At 46.0% G+C, this 10,050-nt stretch overlaps 53 non-coding genes across 53 annotated transcripts; all 53 read left to right on the top strand.

Annotated features, from left to right (window-relative positions):
- Positions 1-42: 42 nt before the first annotated feature.
- On the top strand, positions 43-124 carry TRNAL-AAG (transfer RNA leucine (anticodon AAG)). The gene has a single exon. It is a non-coding gene; the product is annotated as a tRNA-Leu (tRNA).
- A 222-nt stretch (positions 125-346) lies between these two features.
- TRNAL-AAG (transfer RNA leucine (anticodon AAG)) lies at positions 347-428 on the top strand. Its single transcript has one exon. It is a non-coding gene; the product is annotated as a tRNA-Leu (tRNA).
- A 71-nt stretch (positions 429-499) lies between these two features.
- Positions 500-581, top strand: TRNAL-AAG (transfer RNA leucine (anticodon AAG)). Its single transcript has one exon. It is a non-coding gene; the product is annotated as a tRNA-Leu (tRNA).
- Positions 582-651: 70 nt separating this feature from the next.
- Positions 652-733, top strand: TRNAL-AAG (transfer RNA leucine (anticodon AAG)). Its single transcript has one exon. It is a non-coding gene; the product is annotated as a tRNA-Leu (tRNA).
- A 70-nt stretch (positions 734-803) lies between these two features.
- Positions 804-885, top strand: TRNAL-UAG (transfer RNA leucine (anticodon UAG)). Its single transcript has one exon. It is a non-coding gene; the product is annotated as a tRNA-Leu (tRNA).
- Positions 886-955: 70 nt separating this feature from the next.
- Positions 956-1,037, top strand: TRNAL-AAG (transfer RNA leucine (anticodon AAG)). Its single transcript has one exon. It is a non-coding gene; the product is annotated as a tRNA-Leu (tRNA).
- Positions 1,038-1,258: 221 nt separating this feature from the next.
- TRNAL-UAG (transfer RNA leucine (anticodon UAG)) lies at positions 1,259-1,340 on the top strand. The gene has a single exon. It is a non-coding gene; the product is annotated as a tRNA-Leu (tRNA).
- Positions 1,341-1,410: 70 nt separating this feature from the next.
- TRNAL-AAG (transfer RNA leucine (anticodon AAG)) lies at positions 1,411-1,492 on the top strand. The gene has a single exon. It is a non-coding gene; the product is annotated as a tRNA-Leu (tRNA).
- Positions 1,493-1,713: 221 nt separating this feature from the next.
- TRNAL-UAG (transfer RNA leucine (anticodon UAG)) lies at positions 1,714-1,795 on the top strand. The gene has a single exon. It is a non-coding gene; the product is annotated as a tRNA-Leu (tRNA).
- A 70-nt stretch (positions 1,796-1,865) lies between these two features.
- Positions 1,866-1,947, top strand: TRNAL-AAG (transfer RNA leucine (anticodon AAG)). The gene has a single exon. It is a non-coding gene; the product is annotated as a tRNA-Leu (tRNA).
- A 70-nt stretch (positions 1,948-2,017) lies between these two features.
- On the top strand, positions 2,018-2,099 carry TRNAL-UAG (transfer RNA leucine (anticodon UAG)). The gene has a single exon. It is a non-coding gene; the product is annotated as a tRNA-Leu (tRNA).
- A 70-nt stretch (positions 2,100-2,169) lies between these two features.
- On the top strand, positions 2,170-2,251 carry TRNAL-AAG (transfer RNA leucine (anticodon AAG)). The gene has a single exon. It is a non-coding gene; the product is annotated as a tRNA-Leu (tRNA).
- A 70-nt stretch (positions 2,252-2,321) lies between these two features.
- TRNAL-AAG (transfer RNA leucine (anticodon AAG)) lies at positions 2,322-2,403 on the top strand. Its single transcript has one exon. It is a non-coding gene; the product is annotated as a tRNA-Leu (tRNA).
- Positions 2,404-2,777: 374 nt separating this feature from the next.
- On the top strand, positions 2,778-2,859 carry TRNAL-UAG (transfer RNA leucine (anticodon UAG)). Its single transcript has one exon. It is a non-coding gene; the product is annotated as a tRNA-Leu (tRNA).
- Positions 2,860-2,929: 70 nt separating this feature from the next.
- Positions 2,930-3,011, top strand: TRNAL-UAG (transfer RNA leucine (anticodon UAG)). Its single transcript has one exon. It is a non-coding gene; the product is annotated as a tRNA-Leu (tRNA).
- Positions 3,012-3,081: 70 nt separating this feature from the next.
- Positions 3,082-3,163, top strand: TRNAL-AAG (transfer RNA leucine (anticodon AAG)). The gene has a single exon. It is a non-coding gene; the product is annotated as a tRNA-Leu (tRNA).
- A 70-nt stretch (positions 3,164-3,233) lies between these two features.
- Positions 3,234-3,315, top strand: TRNAL-AAG (transfer RNA leucine (anticodon AAG)). Its single transcript has one exon. It is a non-coding gene; the product is annotated as a tRNA-Leu (tRNA).
- Positions 3,316-3,385: 70 nt separating this feature from the next.
- On the top strand, positions 3,386-3,467 carry TRNAL-AAG (transfer RNA leucine (anticodon AAG)). The gene has a single exon. It is a non-coding gene; the product is annotated as a tRNA-Leu (tRNA).
- A 222-nt stretch (positions 3,468-3,689) lies between these two features.
- TRNAL-AAG (transfer RNA leucine (anticodon AAG)) lies at positions 3,690-3,771 on the top strand. Its single transcript has one exon. It is a non-coding gene; the product is annotated as a tRNA-Leu (tRNA).
- A 70-nt stretch (positions 3,772-3,841) lies between these two features.
- Positions 3,842-3,923, top strand: TRNAL-UAG (transfer RNA leucine (anticodon UAG)). The gene has a single exon. It is a non-coding gene; the product is annotated as a tRNA-Leu (tRNA).
- A 72-nt stretch (positions 3,924-3,995) lies between these two features.
- Positions 3,996-4,077, top strand: TRNAL-CAG (transfer RNA leucine (anticodon CAG)). The gene has a single exon. It is a non-coding gene; the product is annotated as a tRNA-Leu (tRNA).
- A 70-nt stretch (positions 4,078-4,147) lies between these two features.
- On the top strand, positions 4,148-4,229 carry TRNAL-AAG (transfer RNA leucine (anticodon AAG)). Its single transcript has one exon. It is a non-coding gene; the product is annotated as a tRNA-Leu (tRNA).
- A 221-nt stretch (positions 4,230-4,450) lies between these two features.
- TRNAL-UAG (transfer RNA leucine (anticodon UAG)) lies at positions 4,451-4,532 on the top strand. Its single transcript has one exon. It is a non-coding gene; the product is annotated as a tRNA-Leu (tRNA).
- A 70-nt stretch (positions 4,533-4,602) lies between these two features.
- TRNAL-AAG (transfer RNA leucine (anticodon AAG)) lies at positions 4,603-4,684 on the top strand. Its single transcript has one exon. It is a non-coding gene; the product is annotated as a tRNA-Leu (tRNA).
- Positions 4,685-4,906: 222 nt separating this feature from the next.
- Positions 4,907-4,988, top strand: TRNAL-AAG (transfer RNA leucine (anticodon AAG)). The gene has a single exon. It is a non-coding gene; the product is annotated as a tRNA-Leu (tRNA).
- Positions 4,989-5,058: 70 nt separating this feature from the next.
- TRNAL-UAG (transfer RNA leucine (anticodon UAG)) lies at positions 5,059-5,140 on the top strand. Its single transcript has one exon. It is a non-coding gene; the product is annotated as a tRNA-Leu (tRNA).
- A 226-nt stretch (positions 5,141-5,366) lies between these two features.
- TRNAL-CAG (transfer RNA leucine (anticodon CAG)) lies at positions 5,367-5,448 on the top strand. Its single transcript has one exon. It is a non-coding gene; the product is annotated as a tRNA-Leu (tRNA).
- A 70-nt stretch (positions 5,449-5,518) lies between these two features.
- Positions 5,519-5,600, top strand: TRNAL-AAG (transfer RNA leucine (anticodon AAG)). Its single transcript has one exon. It is a non-coding gene; the product is annotated as a tRNA-Leu (tRNA).
- A 221-nt stretch (positions 5,601-5,821) lies between these two features.
- On the top strand, positions 5,822-5,903 carry TRNAL-UAG (transfer RNA leucine (anticodon UAG)). The gene has a single exon. It is a non-coding gene; the product is annotated as a tRNA-Leu (tRNA).
- A 70-nt stretch (positions 5,904-5,973) lies between these two features.
- On the top strand, positions 5,974-6,055 carry TRNAL-AAG (transfer RNA leucine (anticodon AAG)). Its single transcript has one exon. It is a non-coding gene; the product is annotated as a tRNA-Leu (tRNA).
- A 70-nt stretch (positions 6,056-6,125) lies between these two features.
- Positions 6,126-6,207, top strand: TRNAL-UAG (transfer RNA leucine (anticodon UAG)). Its single transcript has one exon. It is a non-coding gene; the product is annotated as a tRNA-Leu (tRNA).
- Positions 6,208-6,277: 70 nt separating this feature from the next.
- TRNAL-UAG (transfer RNA leucine (anticodon UAG)) lies at positions 6,278-6,359 on the top strand. Its single transcript has one exon. It is a non-coding gene; the product is annotated as a tRNA-Leu (tRNA).
- Positions 6,360-6,429: 70 nt separating this feature from the next.
- Positions 6,430-6,511, top strand: TRNAL-UAG (transfer RNA leucine (anticodon UAG)). The gene has a single exon. It is a non-coding gene; the product is annotated as a tRNA-Leu (tRNA).
- A 70-nt stretch (positions 6,512-6,581) lies between these two features.
- On the top strand, positions 6,582-6,663 carry TRNAL-AAG (transfer RNA leucine (anticodon AAG)). The gene has a single exon. It is a non-coding gene; the product is annotated as a tRNA-Leu (tRNA).
- A 70-nt stretch (positions 6,664-6,733) lies between these two features.
- Positions 6,734-6,815, top strand: TRNAL-AAG (transfer RNA leucine (anticodon AAG)). The gene has a single exon. It is a non-coding gene; the product is annotated as a tRNA-Leu (tRNA).
- Positions 6,816-6,885: 70 nt separating this feature from the next.
- On the top strand, positions 6,886-6,967 carry TRNAL-AAG (transfer RNA leucine (anticodon AAG)). The gene has a single exon. It is a non-coding gene; the product is annotated as a tRNA-Leu (tRNA).
- A 222-nt stretch (positions 6,968-7,189) lies between these two features.
- TRNAL-AAG (transfer RNA leucine (anticodon AAG)) lies at positions 7,190-7,271 on the top strand. The gene has a single exon. It is a non-coding gene; the product is annotated as a tRNA-Leu (tRNA).
- A 72-nt stretch (positions 7,272-7,343) lies between these two features.
- Positions 7,344-7,425, top strand: TRNAL-AAG (transfer RNA leucine (anticodon AAG)). The gene has a single exon. It is a non-coding gene; the product is annotated as a tRNA-Leu (tRNA).
- Positions 7,426-7,647: 222 nt separating this feature from the next.
- Positions 7,648-7,729, top strand: TRNAL-UAG (transfer RNA leucine (anticodon UAG)). The gene has a single exon. It is a non-coding gene; the product is annotated as a tRNA-Leu (tRNA).
- Positions 7,730-7,799: 70 nt separating this feature from the next.
- TRNAL-UAG (transfer RNA leucine (anticodon UAG)) lies at positions 7,800-7,881 on the top strand. The gene has a single exon. It is a non-coding gene; the product is annotated as a tRNA-Leu (tRNA).
- A 70-nt stretch (positions 7,882-7,951) lies between these two features.
- On the top strand, positions 7,952-8,033 carry TRNAL-AAG (transfer RNA leucine (anticodon AAG)). The gene has a single exon. It is a non-coding gene; the product is annotated as a tRNA-Leu (tRNA).
- A 69-nt stretch (positions 8,034-8,102) lies between these two features.
- TRNAL-UAG (transfer RNA leucine (anticodon UAG)) lies at positions 8,103-8,184 on the top strand. The gene has a single exon. It is a non-coding gene; the product is annotated as a tRNA-Leu (tRNA).
- A 72-nt stretch (positions 8,185-8,256) lies between these two features.
- TRNAL-CAG (transfer RNA leucine (anticodon CAG)) lies at positions 8,257-8,338 on the top strand. Its single transcript has one exon. It is a non-coding gene; the product is annotated as a tRNA-Leu (tRNA).
- A 70-nt stretch (positions 8,339-8,408) lies between these two features.
- Positions 8,409-8,490, top strand: TRNAL-AAG (transfer RNA leucine (anticodon AAG)). The gene has a single exon. It is a non-coding gene; the product is annotated as a tRNA-Leu (tRNA).
- A 70-nt stretch (positions 8,491-8,560) lies between these two features.
- Positions 8,561-8,642, top strand: TRNAL-UAG (transfer RNA leucine (anticodon UAG)). Its single transcript has one exon. It is a non-coding gene; the product is annotated as a tRNA-Leu (tRNA).
- A 70-nt stretch (positions 8,643-8,712) lies between these two features.
- TRNAL-UAG (transfer RNA leucine (anticodon UAG)) lies at positions 8,713-8,794 on the top strand. The gene has a single exon. It is a non-coding gene; the product is annotated as a tRNA-Leu (tRNA).
- A 70-nt stretch (positions 8,795-8,864) lies between these two features.
- TRNAL-AAG (transfer RNA leucine (anticodon AAG)) lies at positions 8,865-8,946 on the top strand. The gene has a single exon. It is a non-coding gene; the product is annotated as a tRNA-Leu (tRNA).
- Positions 8,947-9,016: 70 nt separating this feature from the next.
- Positions 9,017-9,098, top strand: TRNAL-AAG (transfer RNA leucine (anticodon AAG)). The gene has a single exon. It is a non-coding gene; the product is annotated as a tRNA-Leu (tRNA).
- Positions 9,099-9,168: 70 nt separating this feature from the next.
- TRNAL-AAG (transfer RNA leucine (anticodon AAG)) lies at positions 9,169-9,250 on the top strand. The gene has a single exon. It is a non-coding gene; the product is annotated as a tRNA-Leu (tRNA).
- Positions 9,251-9,472: 222 nt separating this feature from the next.
- On the top strand, positions 9,473-9,554 carry TRNAL-AAG (transfer RNA leucine (anticodon AAG)). Its single transcript has one exon. It is a non-coding gene; the product is annotated as a tRNA-Leu (tRNA).
- Positions 9,555-9,624: 70 nt separating this feature from the next.
- On the top strand, positions 9,625-9,706 carry TRNAL-UAG (transfer RNA leucine (anticodon UAG)). Its single transcript has one exon. It is a non-coding gene; the product is annotated as a tRNA-Leu (tRNA).
- A 72-nt stretch (positions 9,707-9,778) lies between these two features.
- Positions 9,779-9,860, top strand: TRNAL-CAG (transfer RNA leucine (anticodon CAG)). The gene has a single exon. It is a non-coding gene; the product is annotated as a tRNA-Leu (tRNA).
- A 72-nt stretch (positions 9,861-9,932) lies between these two features.
- Positions 9,933-10,014, top strand: TRNAL-CAG (transfer RNA leucine (anticodon CAG)). The gene has a single exon. It is a non-coding gene; the product is annotated as a tRNA-Leu (tRNA).
- The last annotated feature ends 36 nt before the right edge of the window (positions 10,015-10,050 follow it).

Below are 10,050 nucleotides of genomic sequence, written 5' to 3' on the forward strand. Positions count from 1 at the left end.
ATGAAGCTCTTGCTTATTTGTCTGAGTTGAAAAGTGTGTTCAGGTAGAGTGGCCGAGTGGTCTGAGGCGCTGGTTTAAGGCACCAGTCTCTTCGGAGGCGTGGGTTCGAATCCCACCTCTATCAGAGTCATGCATTATCTTAGTTTAATAACATGAAGCTCTTGCTTATTTGTCTGAGTTGAAAAGTGTGTTCATTTAGAGTGGCCGTGTGGTCTAAGGCGCTGGTTTAAGGCACCAGTCTCTTCGGAGGCGTGGGTTCACATCCCACCTCTATCAGACTCATGCATTTTGTTAGTTTAATAACATGAAGCTCTTGCTTATTTGTCTGAGTTGACGTGTGTGTTCAGGTAGAGTGGCCGAGTGGTCTAAGGCGCTGGTTTAAGGCACCAGTCTCTTCGGAGGCGTGGGTTCGAAACCCACCTCTATCAGACTTCATTCATTTTCTTAGTTTAATAACATGAAGCTCTTGCTTATTTGTCTGAGTTGACAAGTGTGTTCAGGTAGAGTGGCCGAGTGGTCTAAGGCGCTGGCTTAAGGCACCAGTCTCTTCGGAGGCGTGGGTTCGAAACCCACCTCTATCAGACTCATGCATTTTCTTAGTTTAATAACATGAAGCTCTTGCTTATTTGTCTGAGTTGACAAGTGTGTTCAGGTAGAGTGGCCGAGTGGTCTAAGGCGCTGGTTTAAGGCACCAGTCTCTTCGGAGGCGTGGGTTCGAATCCCACCTCTATCACACTCATGCATTTTCTTAGTTTAATAACATGAAGCTCTTGCTTATTTGTCTGAGTTGACAAGTGTGTTCAGGTAGAGTGGCCGAGTGGTCTAAGGCGCTGGTTTTAGGCACCAGTCTCTTCGGAGGCGTGGGTTCGAATCCCACCTCTATCAGACTCATGCATTTTCTTAGTTTAATAACATGAAGCTCTTGCTTATTTGTCTGAGTTGACAAGTGTGTTCAGGTAGAGTGGCCGAGTGGTCTAAGGCGCTGGTTTAAGGCACCAGTCTCTTCGGAGGCGTGGGTTCGAATCCCACCTCTATCACACTCATGCATTTTGTTAGTTTAATAACATGAAGCTCTTGCTTATTTGTCTGAGTTGACGTGTTTGTCCAGGGAGAGTGGCCGAGTGGTCTAAGGCGCCGGTTTCAGGTACCAGTCTCTTCGGAGGCGTGGTTTCGAAACTCACCTCTATCAGTCTGTTGTGTTTTTAAGAATTTTAAAGTGAAAATTTTGCTTAATAGACTGAGTTTACTTTTGCTTTCAGGTAGAGTGGCCGAGTGGTCTAAGGCGCTGGTTTTAGGCACCGGTCTCTTCGATGGCGTGGATTCGAATCCCACCTCTATCAGACTCATGCATTTTGTTAGTTTAATAACATGAAGCTTTTGCTTATTTGTCTTAGTTGACGTGTGTGTTCAGGTAGAGTGGCCGAGTGGTCTAAGGCGCTGGTTTAAGGCACCAGTCTCTTCGGAGGCGTGGGTTCGAATCCCACCTCTATCAGACTCATGCATTATCTTAGTTTAATAACATGAAGCTCTTGCTTATTTGTCTGAGTTGAAAAGTGTGTTCATTTAGAGTGGCCGTGTGGTCTAAGGTGCTGGTTTCAGGTACCAGTCTCTTCGGAGGCGTGGTTTCGAATCTCACCTCTATCAGTCTGTTGTGTTTTTAAGAATTTTAAAGTGAAGATTTTGCTTAATAGACTGAGTTTACTTTTGTTTTCAGGTAGAGTGGCCGAGTGGTCTAAGGCGCTGGTTTTAGGCACCGGTCTCTTCGAAGGCGTGGGTTCGAATCCCACCTCTATCAGACTCATGCATTTTATTAATTTAATAACATGAAGCTCTTGCTTATTTGTCTTAGTTGACGTGTGTGTTCAGGTAGAGTGGCCGAGTGGTCTAAGGCGCTGGTTTAAGGCACCAGTCTCTTCGGAGGCGTGGGTTCGAATCCCGCCTTTATCACACTCATGCATTTTCTTAGTTTAATAACATGAAGCTCTTGCTTATTTGTCTGAGTTGACAAGTGTGTTCAGGTAGAGTGGCCGAGTGGTCTAAGGCGCTGGTTTTAGGCACCAGTCTCTTCGGAGGCGTGAATTCGAATCCCACCTCTATCAGACTCATGCATTTTGTTAGTTTAATAACATGAAGCTCTTGCTTATTTGTCTGAGTTGACGTGTGTGTTCAGGTAGAGTGGCCGAGTGGTCTAAGGCGCTGGTTTAAGGCACCAGTCTCTTCGGAGGCGTGGGTTCGAAACCCACCTCTATCAGACTCATGCATTTTCTTAGTTTAATAACATGAAGCTCTTGCTTATTTGTCTGAGTTGACAAGTGTGTTCAGGTAGAGTGGCCGAGTGGTCTAAGGCGCTGGTTTAAGGCACCAGTCTCTTCGGAGGCGTGGGTTCGAATCCCACCTCTATCAGACTCATGCATTTTCTTAGTTTAATAACATGAAGCTCTTGCTTATTTGTCTGAGTTGACAAGTGTGTTAAGGTAGAGTGGCCGAGTGGTCTAAGGCGCTTTTTTTAGGCACCAGTCTCTTCGGAGGCGTGAGTTCGAATCCCACCTCTATCAGAGTCATGCATTATCTTAGTTTAATAACATGAAGCTCTTGCTTATTTGTCTGAGTTGAAACGTGTGTTCATTTAGAGTGGCCGTGTGGTCTAAGGCGCTGGTTTAAGGCAATAGTCTCTTCGGAGGCGTGGGTTCGAATCCCACCTTTATCAGACTCATGCATTTTCTTAGTTTAATAACATGAAGCTCTTGCTTATTTGTCTGAGTTGACAAGTGTGTTCAGGTAGAGTGGCTGAGTGGTCTAAGGCGCTGGTTTTAGGCACCAGTCTCTTCGGAGGCGTGGGTTCGAATCCCACCTCTATCAGACTCATGCATTTTGTTAGTTTAATAACATGAAGCTCTTGCTTATTTGTCTGAGTTGACGTGTGTGTTCAGGTAGAGTGGCCGAGTGGTCTAAGGCGCTGGTTTTAGGCACCAGTCTCTTCGGAGTCGTGGGTTCGAATCCCACCTCTATCAGACTCATGCATTTTGTTAGTTTAATAACATGAAGCTCTTGCTTATTTGTCTGAGTTGACGTGTGTGTTCAGGTAGAGTGGCCGAGTGGTCTAAGGCGCTGGTTTAAGGCACCAGTCTCTTCGGAGGCGTGGGTTCGAAACCCACCTCTATCAGACTCATGCATTTTCTTAGTTTAATAACATGAAGCTCTTGCTTATTTGTCTGAGTTGACAAGTGTGTTCAGGTAGAGTGGCCGAGTGGTCTAAGGCGCTGGTTTAAGGCACCAGTCTCTTCGGAGGCGTGGGTTCGAATCCCACCTCTATCAGACTCATGCATTTTCTTAGTTTAATAACATGAAGCTCTTGCTTATTTGTCTGAGTTGACGTGTGTGTTCAGGTAGAGTGGCCGAGTGGTCTAAGGCGCTGGTTTAAGGCACCAGTCTCTTCGGAGGCGTGGGTTCGAATCCCACCTCTATCAGAGTCATGCATTATCTTAGTTAATTAACATGAAGCTCTTGCCTATTTGTCTGAGTTGAAAGGTGTGTTCATTTAGAGTGGCCGTGTGGTCTAAGGCGCTGGTTTAAGGCACCAGTCTCTTCGGAGGCGTGGGTTCGAATCCCACGTCTATCAGACTCATGCATTTTGTTAGTTTAATAACATGAAGCTCTTGCTTATTTGTCTGAGTTGACGTGTGTGTTCAGGTAGAGTGGCCGAGTGGTCTAAGGCGCTGGTTTAAGGCACCAGTCTCTTCGGAGGCGTGGGTTCGAAACCCACCTCTATCAGACTCATGCATTTTCTTAGTTTAATAACATGAAGCTCTTGCTTATTTGTCTGAGTTGACAAGTGTGTTAAGGTAGAGTGGCCGAGTGGTCTAAGGCGCTGGTTTTAGGCACCAGTTTCTTCGGAGGCGTGGGTTCGAATCCCACCTCTATCAGACTCATGCATTTTGTTAGTGTAATAACATGAAGCTCTTGCTTATTTATCTAAGTTGACGAGTGTTTGTCCAGGTAGAGTGGCCGAGTGGTCTAAGGCGCTGGGTTCAGGTACCAGTCTCTTCGGAGGCGTGGGTTCGAATCCCACCTCTATCAGACTCATGTATTTTGTTAGTTTAATAACATGAAGCTCTTGCTTATTTGTCTGAGTTGACGTGTGTGTTCAGGTAGAGTGGCCGAGTGGTCTAAGGCGCTGGTTTAAGGCACCAATCTCTTCGGAGGCGTGGGTTCGAAACCCACCTCTATCAGACTCATGCATTTTCTTAGTTTAATAACATGAAGCTCTTGCTTATTTGTCTGTGTTGACAAGTGTGTTCATTTAGAGTGGCCGTGTGGTCTAAGGTGCTGGTTTCAGGTACAAGTCTCTTCGGAGGCGTGGTTTCGAATCTCACCTCTATCAGTCTGTTGTGTTTTTAAGAATTTTAAAGTGAAGATTTTGCTTAATAGACTGAGTTTACTTTTGTTTTCAGGTAGAGTGGCCGAGTGGTCTAAGGCGCTGGTTTTAGGCACCGGTCTCTTCGAAGGCGTGGGTTCGAATCCCACCTCTATCAGACTCATGCATTTTGTTAATTTAATAACATGAAGCTCTTGCTTATTTGTCTTAGTTGACGTGTGTGTTCAGGTAGAGTGGACGAGTGGTCTAAGGCGCTGGTTTAAGGCACCAGTCTCTTCGGAGGCGTGGGTTCGAATCCCACCTCTATCAGAGTCATGCATTTTCTTAGTTTAATAACATGAAGCTCTTGCTTATTTGTCTGAGTTGAAAAGTGTGTTCAGGTAGAGTGGCCGAGTGGTCTAAGGCGCTGGTTTAAGGCACCAATCTCTTCGGAGGCGTGGGTTCGAAACCCACCTCTCTCAGACTCATGCATTTTCTTAGTTTAATAACATGAAGCTCTTGCTTATTTGTCTGAGTTGACAAGTGTGTTCAAGTAGAGTGGCCGAGTGGTCTAAGGCGCTGGTTTAAGGCACCAGTCTCTTCGGAGGCGTGGGTTCGAATCCCACCTCTATCAGACTCATGCATTTTCTTAGTTTAATAACATGAAGCTCTTGCTTATTTGTCTCAGTTGACAAGTGTGTTAAGGTAGAGTGGCCGAGTGGTCTAAGGCGCTGGTTTTAGGCACCAGTCTCTTCGGAGGCGTGGGTTCGAATCCCACGTCTATCAGACTCATGCATTTTGTTAGTTTAATAACATGAAGCTCTTGCTTATTTGTCTTAGTTGACGAGTGTTTGTCCAGGTAGAGTGGCCGAGTTGTGTATGGCGCTGGTATCAGGTACCAGTCTCTTCGGAGGCGTGGGTTCGAATCCCACCTCTATCACACTCATGCATTTTCTTAGTTTAATAACATGAACCTCTTGCTTATTTGTCTTAGTTGACGAGTGTTTGTCCAGGTAGAGTGGCCGAGTGGTCTAAGGCGCTGGTTTCAGGTACCAGTCTCTTCGGAGGCGTGGGTTCGAATCCCACCTCTATCACACTCATGCATTTTCTTAGTTTAATAACATGAAGCTCTTGCTTATTTGTCTGAGTTGACAAGTGTGTTCAGGTAGAGTGGCCGAGTGGTCTAAGGCGCTGGTTTAAGGCACCAGTCTCTTCGGAGGCGTGGGTTCGAATCCCACCTCTATCAGACTCATGCATTATCTTAGTTTAATAACATGAAGCTCTTGCTTAGTTGTCTGAGTTGAAAAGTGTGTTCATTTAGAGTGGCCGTGTGGTCTAAGGTGCTGGTTTCAGGTACCAGTCTCTTCGGAGGCGTGGTTTCGAATCTCACCTCTATCAGTCTGTTGTGTTTTTAAGAATTTTAAAGTGAAGATTTTGCTTAATAGACTGAGTTTACTTTTGTTTTCAGGTAGAGTGGCCGAGTGGTCTAAGGCGCTGGTTTTAGGCACCAGTTTCTTCGGAGGCGTGGGTTCGAATCCCACCTCTATCACACTCATGCATTTTCTTAGTTTAATAACATGAAGCTCTTGCTTATTTGTCTGAGTTGACGTGTGTGTTCAGGTAGAGTGGCCGAGTGGTCTAAGGCGCTGGTTTAAGGCACCAGTCTCTTCGGAGGCGTGGGTTCGAATCCCACCTCTATCAGACTCATGCATTTTCTTAGTTTAATAACATGAAGCTCTTGCTTATTTGTCTGAGTTGACAAGTGTGTTCAGGTAGAGTGGCCGAGTGGTCTAAGGCGCTGGTTTTAGGCACCAGTCTCTTCGGAGGCGTGGGTTCGAATCCCACCTCTCTCAGACTCATGCATTTTCTTAGTTTAATAACATGAAGCTCTTGCTTATTTGTCTGAGTTGACGTGTGTGTTCAGGTAGAGTGGCCGAGTGGTCTAAGGCGCTGGTTTTAGGCACCAGTCTCTTCGGAGGCGTGGGTTCGAATCCCACCTCTATCAGACTCATGCATTTTGTTAGTTTAATAACATGAAGCTCTTGCTTATTTGTCTGAGTTGACGTGTGTGTTCAGGTAGAGTGGCCGAGTGGTCTAAGGCGCTGGTTTTAGGCACCAGTCTCTTCGGAGGCGTGGGTTCGAATCCCACCTCTATCAGACTCATGCATTTTGTTAGTTTAATAACATGAAGCTCTTGCTTATTTGTCTGAAAAGACGTCTGTGTTCAGGTAGAGTGGCCGAGTGGTCTAAGGCGCTGGTTTAAGGCACCAGTCTCTTCGGAGGCATGGGTTCGAAACCCACCTCTATCAGACTCATGCATTTTCTTAGTTTAATAACATGAAGCTCTTGCTTATTTGTCTGAGTTGACAGTTGTGTTCAGGTAGAGTGGCCGAGTGGTCTAAGGCGCTGGTTTAAGGCACCAGTCTCTTCGGAGGCGTGGGTTCGAATCCCACCTCTATCAGACTCATGCATTTTCTTAGTTTAATAACATGAAGCTCTTGCTTATTTGTCTGAGTTGAAAAGTGTGTTCAGGTAGAGTGGTCGAGTGGTCTGAGGCGCTGGTTTAAGGCACCAGTCTCTTCGGAGGCGTGGGTTCGAATCCCACCTCTATCAGAGTCATGCATTATCTTAGTTTAATAACATGAAGCTCTTGCTTATTTGTCTGAGTTGAAAAGTGTGTTCATTTAGAGTGGCCGTGTGGTCTAAGGCGCTGGTTTAAGGCACCAGTCTCTTCGGAGGCGTGGGTTCGAATCCCACCTCTATCAGACTCATGCATTTTGTTAGTTTAATAACATGAAGCTCTTGCTTATTTGTCTGAGTTGACGTGTGTGTTCAGGTAGAGTGGCCGAGTGGTCTAAGGCGCTGGTTTAAGGCACCAGTCTCTTCGGAGGCGTGGGTTCGAATCCCACCTCTATCACACTCATGCATTTTCTTAGTTTAATAACATGAACCTCTTGCTTATTTGTCTTAGTTGACGAGTGTTTGTCCAGGTAGAGTGGCCGAGTGGTCTAAGGCGCTGGTTTAAGGCACCAGTCTCTTCGGAGGCGTGGGTTCGAATCCCACCTCTATCAGACTCATGCATTATCTTAGTTTAATAACATGAAGCTCTTGCTTATTTGTCTGAGTTGACAAGTGTGTTCAGGTAGAGTGACCGAGTGGTCTAAGGCGCTGGTTTTAGGCACCAGTCTCTTCGGAGGCGTGGGTTCGAATCCCACCTCTCTCAGACTCATGCATTTTCTTAGTTTAATAACATGAAGCTCTTGCTTATTTGTCTGAGTTGACGTGTGTGTTCAGGTAGAGTGGCCGAGTGGTCTAAGGCGCTGGTTTTAGGCACCAGTCTCTTCGGAGGCGTGGGTTCGAATCCCACCTCTATCAGACTCATGCATTTTGTTAGTTTAATAACATGAAGCTCTTGCTTATTTGTCTGAGTTGACGTGTGTGTTCAGGTAGAGTGGCCGAGTGGTCTAAGGCGCTGGTTTTAGGCACCAGTCTCTTCGGAGGCGTGGGTTCGAATCCCACCTCTATCAGACTCATGCATTTTGTTAGTTTAATAACATGAAGCTCTTGCTTATTTGTCTGAGTTGACAAGTGTGTTCAGGTAGAGTGGCCGAGTGGTCTAAGGCGCTGGTTTAAGGCACCAGTCTCTTCGGAGGCGTGGTTTCGAATCTCACCTCTATCAGTCTGTTGTGTTTTTAAGAATTTTAAAGTGAAGATTTTGCTTAATAGACTGAGTTTACTTTCGTTTTCAGGTAGAGTGGCCGAGTGGTCTAAGGCGCTGGTTTTAGGCACCAGTTTCTTCGGAGGCGTGGGTTCGAATCCCACCTCTATCAGACTCATGCATTTTTTTAGTTTAATATCATGAAGCTCTTGCCTATTTGTCTGAGTTGACGAGTGTTTGTCCAGGTAGAGTGGCCGAGTGGTCTAAGGCGCTGGTTTCAGGTACCAGTCTCTTCGGAGGCGTGGGTTCGAATCCCACCTCTATCACACTCATGCATTTTCTTAGTTTAATAACATGAAGCTCTTGCTTATTTGTCTGAGTTGACGTGTGTGTTCAGGTAGAGTGGCCGAGTGGTCTAAGGCGCTGGTTTAAGGCACCAGTCTCTTCGGAGGCGTGGGTTCGAATCCCACCTCTATCAGACTCATGCATTTTCTTAGTTTAATAACATGAAGCTCTTGCTTATTTGTCTGAGTTGACGTGTGTGTTCAGGTAGAGTGGCCGAGTGGTCTAAGGCGCTGGTTTTAGGCACCAGTCTCTTCGGAGGCGTGGGTTCGAATCCCACCTCTATCAGACTCATGCATTTTGTTAGTTTAATAACATGAAGCTCTTGCTTATTTGTCTGAGTTGACGTGTGTGTTCAGGTAGAGTGGCCGAGTGGTCTAAGGCGCTGGTTTTAGGCACCAGTCTCTTCGGAGGCGTGGGTTCGAATCCCACCTCTATCAGACTCATGCATTTTGTTAGTTTAATAACATGAAGCTCTTGCTTATTTGTCTGAAAAGACGTGTGTGTTCAGGTAGAGTGGCCGAGTGGTCTAAGGCGCTGGTTTAAGGCACCAGTCTCTTCGGAGGCATGGGTTCGAAACCCACCTCTATCAGACTCATGCATTTTCTTAGTTTAATAACATGAAGCTCTTGCTTATTTGTCTGAGTTGACAAGTGTGTTCAGGTAGAGTGGCCGAGTGGTCTAAGGCGCTGGTTTAAGGCACCAGTCTCTTCGGAGGCGTGGGTTCGAATCCCACCTCTATCAGACTCATGCATTTTCTTAGTTTAATAACATGAAGCTCTTGCTTATTTGTCTGAGTTGAAAAGTGTGTTCAGGTAGAGTGGTCGAGTGGTCTGAGGCGCTGGTTTAAGGCACCAGTCTCTTCGGAGGCGTGGGTTCGAATCCCACCTCTATCAGAGTCATGCATTATCTTAGTTTAATAAGATGAAGCTCTTGCTTATTTGTCTGAGTTGAAAAGTGTGTTCATTTAGAGTGGCCGTGTGGTCTAAGGCGCTGGTTTAAGGCACCAGTCTCTTCGGAGGCGTGGGTTCGAATCCCACCTCTATCAGACTCATGCATTTTGTTAGTTTAATAACATGAAGCTCTTGCTTATTTGTCTGAGTTGACGTGTGTGTTCAGGTAGAGTGGCCGAGTGGTCTAAGGCGCTGGTTTAAGGCACCAGTCTCTTCGGAGGCGTGGGTTCGAAACCCACCTCTATCAGACTCATGCATTTTCTTAGTTTAATAACATGAAGCTCTTGCTTATTTGTCTGAGTTGACAAGTGTGTTAAGGTAGAGTGGCCGAGTGGTCTAAGGCGCTAGTTTTAGGCACCAGTTTCTTCGGAGGCGTGGGTTCGAATCCCACCTCTATCAGACTCATGCATTTTGTTAGTGTAATAACATGAAGCTCTTGCTTATTTATCTTAGTTGACGAGTGTTTGTCCAGGTAGAGTGGCCGAGTGGTCTATGGCGCTGGTATCAGGTACCAGTCTCTTCGGAGGCGTGGGTTCGAATCCCACCTCTATCACACTCATGCATTTTCTTAGTTTAATAACATGAAGCTCTTGCTTATTTGTCTTAGTTGACGAGTGTTTGTCCAGGTAGAGTGGCCGAGTGGTCTAAGGCGCTGGTTTCAGGTACCAGTCTTTTCGGAGGCGTGGGTTCGAATCCCACCTCTATCATACTCATGCATTTTCTTAGTTTAATAACATGAAGCT

Source organism: Phalangium opilio, unplaced genomic scaffold, assembly GCF_054372755.1.
Source record: "Phalangium opilio isolate 3A_F unplaced genomic scaffold, DU_Popi_V2 ptg000031l_1, whole genome shotgun sequence".
Lineage (NCBI taxonomy): Eukaryota > Metazoa > Arthropoda > Arachnida > Opiliones > Phalangiidae > Phalangium > Phalangium opilio.